Raw genomic sequence first — 7,162 nt, 5'->3', positions numbered from 1 at the left:
TCTCTCAATTGCTCAAGAAGATGATACGACGATTCCAAATCTGCAAGACCGTTCGTAAGCGCCATCGTCTCGCACACACACCATCCGAGAAAGCCAATGCCAAGTACACGACGGATGATTCTCAGATCTTCGTAGTATCATGAATATTCTTCTCGAAATGCGTAACTGATATATATATTCGGACTCGTGAAATCCAAGCTTTGAAGCATGCTGGACAAGCATCTTCGCCCTCTCGAAGATAGATACAAAGACCTCGCTCCGCAACTTCAAGCCAATGCCAAGAGAGAAGAGGTAGCTCATCTCGCGAGAAGATCCGAAGAAGCTCGAAGGAGTAGTCCACCATTGGGGATTTCCAGATCGTGCGCATTCCCAAGCGTACATGACTCCTTTCTCACCCTTTTTTTAATGATGACAAAAAGGGGGAGAACCAATTTGAACAAACATTATTTTAAAACTTTATTTGACTTTTGTGTTTATGTTTATTTTTTGAGTATGACTTGAGAACTTGAACTTGAGTGTTAGACTGAATTGATTGTGGATTTTGATGCTTGACTGGTTGCATTTATATCAAGTATTGTTACATGGTATTACTCATGAAAGACTAACCAATTTTGCTGTGGATGCAAAGTCTGGTTGTTTATTAATCTTTATGAGTTAGCCATATTGCTTGAGAAATGTTTTTGCAGGTCAAAGTTGTTCAAATCTTCAAGAAAGTTTTGTCACCATCAAAAAGGGGGAGATTGTTGGAGAAATCTTTCCAGAATATTTTGAAGCCGACAAAACATTTCTATCGATCTAAGTCTGGATATCGATAGTTAAAGTCTCAAGAATTTATAGTCTCAAGACTTTGTTATCTCAAGACTCAAGACTCAAGACTCAAAATTATTCTCACCGACGCCTTTCTAATCCAAAGTTGAAGGAAATCCAAAGTCGAGGTTTATGATTGAGGATTTGATCCTATCCTCTCGGAATAGATTCTTTGGTTGGATAATCATTTCGGATTCTTTAATTCTTATCTAAGATCGATTGAAGATCCGATGGTCGACGAAATAATCTTGGATTATTCTATTCTTGGAAACCGAGATCCCGATTGTATAGGCGAACAGATTGATGGGCTATCATCGATTCCTTAAATAGCTCGGATGATCTTCTTGATTGATTCCGTCCAACGGGTAGATTGGAGGAATTCCTTTGGTAAGTGCCAACGGCTATGATGGCATGAAGGAGTATAAAAGGAAGACGTTCTAGTTGTTTTAAGTGTGTGAACGATAGAAAAATTCCAGAGTCTGAAGATCTTTGATTGTTAGTTGAGACTGAGCGAAATTGTATACTGAGAGTGTTTATACTTGGTGACACCTTGAGTGAGTGTGGTAGATCATCTACACCTAGAAATCAAGGAAGATCAACACTGTAACAACTCTTTGATCATAGTGGAATCCAGCCAATCGGCCGTCGTCGTCTGTAAGAGTGGACGTAGGCTTGAATCAAGCCGAACCATTATAAACCGAGTGTTCAATTCTCTTTTCCCTTACTCGCCTTGCGATTGAATTTTTAACCGTTGAAAATTCTCTAATTGTCTAAATATCGTGCAAGCTTCGAGAAATTTTTGTGTATACCTATTCACCCCCCTCTAGGTACTCGTACTAGCTATCTCAGCTTTCCGTCCCGCAATTTCTTACTTTAGGAAGAAATAGAGTAAGGGCGCTGACGGATGGCTCGACTGAAAGGAGAGGAGGGGAACGAGTTACATACTTGGAACGAGAAGGAGAGAGGGAGGGTAAAGGGGTTTACTAAAAGATGGAGGTCGTGGATTTTGAACTTACTTGTTTTAGTAAGCTACTCTTCGTCCCTTCCTTAGAACCACCGGCCGTTCTAGAAAGTCACCATCGCGATTTATCTCCTTCAATTGGTTATGGTTATAATTAGCAGACCCACTCTTCTACCTATTGCAGCTAAGCTAGTGCTTGCTCAATTGCATCGACCCTTCTGCGAAAGGTCAAATTTCTCTCCAAACCGACATAGCATGCTCCCTTCTAAGGCTTCCGATTCTCTCTAATAACGAGAAAATGACTCTTTCATAAAGCAAAGCTACAACTCTTCAGTCTAAGCTATCTAAGCTAGAACTTAAGGCCGACCTCTTTTCAAGAGATACCCCACTTCCCGGTCTAGCTTCACTAACTGTATTCACCGCTTTCCAAATCTCGGAATCAGATCTACTATCTCATCGGCATTCTCTAAATGAATTACGTTATGGTCTTGAACTCTTGATATATCATATGTAATGACAGATCGAGGTAAGCTTGTCTTTTTGGAAGAGGTGGGAGTGGGGCAGGAGTAATCCTGGATGTTAGTCCAATTACTTTACTAGTAAGGCGATGCCCTTAGCCCTTAGCCTGATACTTCTCACCTACTCAAATGAGATTGAAAACATAAGAAATACTCATTTAATAATCATGCAGATAGTTATTCCCCTCCATAACTAGTATAGTGGAGGTGTTATTTTTGTTTTGAATAAAGAAGCGCATGAACTTTTAGTGTAACGCAGGCGTTTTTCTCGGTTGATGGATGGGATAAATGCCTATATCACTTTAGAATGTGTTGGTTATGTTGATGCAATTATTAAAAATAGAATCTAAAAAATTTTATTTAATTCTCATTCTTTCTAATTGTCTTTCTATTACTGTGTAAACGAACTTCAAGTCAACTCAACAGGAAGCGTCACAGCCTAGGTTTGGGCCACCTCCGATGTCGATCTGCAGTAATAGTTTTTCAAAAGTAGGTTAACTGAGGTAGGTTTTTATTTTAACCTAGAGCGATTTGCCTGCTTCTTTCTTCTTAGCCCGCGCCACACCTAATAAACTAAAAGTGAGATCGGGGGATTCCATACGGTCTTAAGCAAGCATCTCCTAAACAATCACCATGAAGGGCTAGGAAAGAAAGATACTTGAAAAAGCAGTCTTGTCGCTTTGGTGTCCTAAGGTGAGCTAAGCTAGGTGTGGGGCGGAAGGCCTTACTAAGAGGGTCCCGTGTCATGCATTGTCATACGCCGAGCCGGAGCCTGGTTTAATAGTTTTGACGGTCAGCCCTCCAAATTCGAAGTTTCAAAACTACACTACATAAGTGCTAGCACGCAACGGCCTGACTTTACGTTTAACTGATATTGACTATAATTGCTATTGATCTCCCATTCGATGTTAGAACTCATCGCAATGATAGGATTTGTTCAAGATGAATGAAAGGCTTCCTTCTTAATTAACCTTGGCAATACAACGTTCAACATAAATTGGAACGGTTTAGGGCCCTGTGGCTGTAAGCTTTAGTGCATCCTTCCTTGCCCTCAGCCCTTGGTTGGTGTTTGTTCCTTCTAACTCTGCTTGTTAGATTCCTTCCTATCCTGAACTTTGTAGGAGAAAGGATCTTTGGCAAAGAATTCCTTTTCCATTTAGAAACCACTTCGTGTAATTTCATTAGTTTAATAATCTTTTGCATTTGTCTTTCGCCTATCCCTTTCTTAATGTTGAATCTTCCCCATAGGAAAAAACGATATCCTTCTCCTCATCCGCATGCCTTTTTTGGCTATACTGAAGATAGAAGCACGAGTGAACCCTTCCTAGGATGCATCCGTTCGTCGACCAGCGGGAGAATCCGCCCCAAGTGGCGCCAAGCTCACTTCGCGCCAAACAAAGCACCTATCTCGTTGCTATGTCACCCAAGAACTTAACGAAGTTGGAAAACCCACACTGCAAATGCAAGTTGGGGGGCTTTGCAAGCTATGGGCTTCACTCAGGAGCACGAGCGGGGAACTTCAAGTTATTAGAATGCCATGACAGCAGAGGCAGGGGAAAGGAGAGGGAGCCCGTCGTCATTGGATAAATAGAGTGGCTGAAAACAAACTCTAACGAGACTTAATTGCTAAACTAGGTGTCGAAGAAAAGAGTTTAGGTTGGTAGTGCTAAGATCTGAAAGCCCGATGCTTAGTCGCTAAGCAAAGCCTTGCAAGCAACCCGGCCCAAAGACGTAAGACACAAGAGAACAAGTGGAGCTTAAGGCATCCTTTCTCCTATGGGGAATCAATCAAACGAGATCAAAGATCAAAAGTAGACTGGGCGGCAAGTCATCGCCAGCAATCAGCTCTTTCCAAAGTAGTGCTATTCTATCCTCCGTCGTCGTTGGACCAATCATTCACCAACGCATCCCTATAAGGAGACGGGAATCCAGAACTTCGCCCAAGAACAGAAGGGAAATAGATCTTGAGGACAAGTGGTGGTTACAACTTGAAGAGGACCACTCGTCCCCGATGAAAAAGGAGAAGAAGCCACTTAACTTCCCGGAAGATAAGCACGAAGAGCGCTCGTAAACTCGCCCTCACGAAGAGATGGCATCAAGACAATCGTCTCTTCCCTTAAACAGTCGGGGTGAATACCATCCACGCCTTACTATTCCATTCCTTTAGGGGTGCATTTTAAACCCCTGTATGAAAACTTGACTTTGTTCTCTCGTCTTCCATGCGTAGCTGTGCCCGGTCGTTCCTATTTCATTTAAGCGCGCGCTGGAGAAGATCATCATTCCAGCTAGTTTGGATGTGAATCATTCCCGCCATGAGCGAGAAGGTGCGTTTATTCGAGTTGGTCTAGTTAACCCTCCTATAAAGTCAAGATCAATCTATATATCGAGTCAACTGGCCGAGTCTCGGTCTATAATGTCGTATGTCGTATATTACGTATTCAGTTCAGTTAAGAAGCCCGAAAAAGATAGCCCTTATCAACCAATGCTGCCCGGGTGCTCAAAATCTTTGCTTTCCATCCATTTGCTGTCTCGTTCGCTACCTCAGGTCAACATTACACAATTAGTCCAGGTTCAGTTCTGACTATAGCTACAACCTATCTCATATTGGGGAAAAGTTATCGCCCTCGATCACAAACTAGAAATTTCATAAGAGAAAGTATGGAACAGATTTTGGGCTAGGTTCAAGGTATGCCCAAAGGTATGCCAGTTGATTGATTCAATATCATAAGAAAAGAAATCCATAATTTTAATTCTTTCAATTAAAGAAAAGGAACGGAAGGAACGAGAGAAAGAACGAGCTACATAATGTTCACGAGTTAAAGAGCAAGTAAAGAGAGAGATTTTGGGTTCTTCAAGCACCCCAGACCACCAGCTAGCGTGCTCTTTCGCGAAAGCACCTTTTGGCCATGCTTTCTCGATCAGATTTTTTTTAATCTTTTTATTTTTTTCCTTCGGGATTCTATAAAGCAGACTTTCTTCAACCAAAAGGAAAGGAAATCTCCAAGCAAGACGGAGAGAGGTACGATTGAAATGAAGTTCAATCCCGACCTCGAAGGAAGGGATTGGTTCGAGCAGGCTCTCGAGGAGTATATCGAACCGTGTTTAGCATCTTCTCGTCAGGCAAGGAAGAGATAAGTAGCAAAAGAATGAGCAAGGAGCAGAGCTAGGGAGCAAGGGAAGCCGGGCAAGTCTTGAGTCTTTAGGTCTTTCGTTTTGTTTCTCGTGAGGATAGCGATGAGTCTTGAGTAGCCCGAATGCTTGAGTATCGAGTTCGCCGTAGTTGCTCCCGGGCAAGAACAAGTCCAATCTAGTCGTTCATCGAGGGAAGCAAGCCGATAATCCTCTTTCGGAATTTGCGAAAGATAGTACGATGCTCTTGTTCTTTTTGCGGCGCTTGTGGGAGCCAGGAGAGGGTTTTGGAGAAAGATAGGTAAGCGGTAAGTCAGCAGAGGAATTCTTTTTCTATTGATTCCGAGAGAGGAAAAAGAAAATGTTTAATAGTTATAGAGCCAGAGGCTATAGTGTGTTCCCAAGCGCGCAGGGGTAGAGAGTTTGTCTAGAGAGGGTTAAAAGGGGTAGAGCAAACAAAAACGGCCTTGAAGCGAACTTCCACCTCTAACACCCCCTCGATTGAGATCTGTGGTAGGTGCCTAAGACCTTCCCAAATCCAGTCTCTAGGTGTGATGTAGATTATTAGGTCCCAGCGCTAGTAGGTGAATGCTCCATCTGTTCGAGGAAGATAGAAGGATGATGCTCTAGTACGATGGAAAGGGAAAGAAAGAAAGGGGTGCATGACAACCCAAAATTTCTGTTCCGAAATAGTTTTTCTGTTTCGCACTGCTTCGGAAGAGAAATCCGTTTGATAAACCTATTCAGTTTTTCTATTTCAGGAATAGAAATATCTATTCCAGAAATAGGTTTGGAAGAGAAATCAGAAGTTAAAATTTTCTATTTTTCTCACTAAACCCTAATTTCGGTGAGTCCTCCCTCATCTCCTCTACGTCTTTGCCTCCTCCTCTTCCTCCGCCTCTCCTCATTTTATTAAAAATAAAAATAAATAAATATAAATATATTCATTTTATTCATTTAAAAATAAAATTAAATTTATTAAAATAAATAAATTATTTTTATTTATCATTTTATTTTTAGTTTATTAAAAATAATTTATTTATGATAAATAAAAATAAATTTATTATTATTTGCCTTGAGTGTTTTGCCAAATCAATTTTTTTTTAATTTTTTTATTCATTTTAAAATAAATTTATTCATAAAATAAAATAAAATAGAATAAATAAAATAAAATTTATTTTTATATTTTTATTTTAAAATAAAATGATATTTTTATTTTATTTTTTATGATTTATTTTATTTTATTTTATTCATTATTTTTTTTGTTACTAAATCATTTTTATTTTTATTTTTTATATTAAAGGTCGCTCGGTCTGCCGCCACCGCCGTCCGAAATGAAGAAATTTTGTGTCGTTATCAAACGAATTTCTATTTTTATAGTAGAAATTTTGTGTCGTTATCAAACGATTATTTTTGCTTAGAAACTCTTCTAGAAATAAAAATAGAAAAATCTATTTCTATTCCAGAACAATTTCTGGAACATAATGGTTGTCATGCGCGCCCAAAGCTTTCGAAAGGGCTGATACCAAGAACTTCTAAATAAGTTCCAAGAAATACAAGGCTCACTAGCCCGAGCAATGCCAATGATGATTTTTTGAGCTTTGACTCTTTTGATTGAAAGACGGGAGACTCTAATGATTGATATCATTTTTTAGATCTGGCAAGTCATTCCCAATGAGGACTTCCTTTCTGCAGAATCGAATGAAGGATGGAATGGATGCTAGAATGAATGAAGCCTACCCAGGTA

The sequence above is a fragment of the Eucalyptus grandis genome, chromosome 3 (genome assembly GCF_016545825.1).
Source record: "Eucalyptus grandis isolate ANBG69807.140 chromosome 3, ASM1654582v1, whole genome shotgun sequence".
Lineage (NCBI taxonomy): Eukaryota > Viridiplantae > Streptophyta > Magnoliopsida > Myrtales > Myrtaceae > Eucalyptus > Eucalyptus grandis.
The sequence above is the reverse complement of the archived record's forward strand: the minus strand, read 5'-3'. Positions refer to the sequence as shown.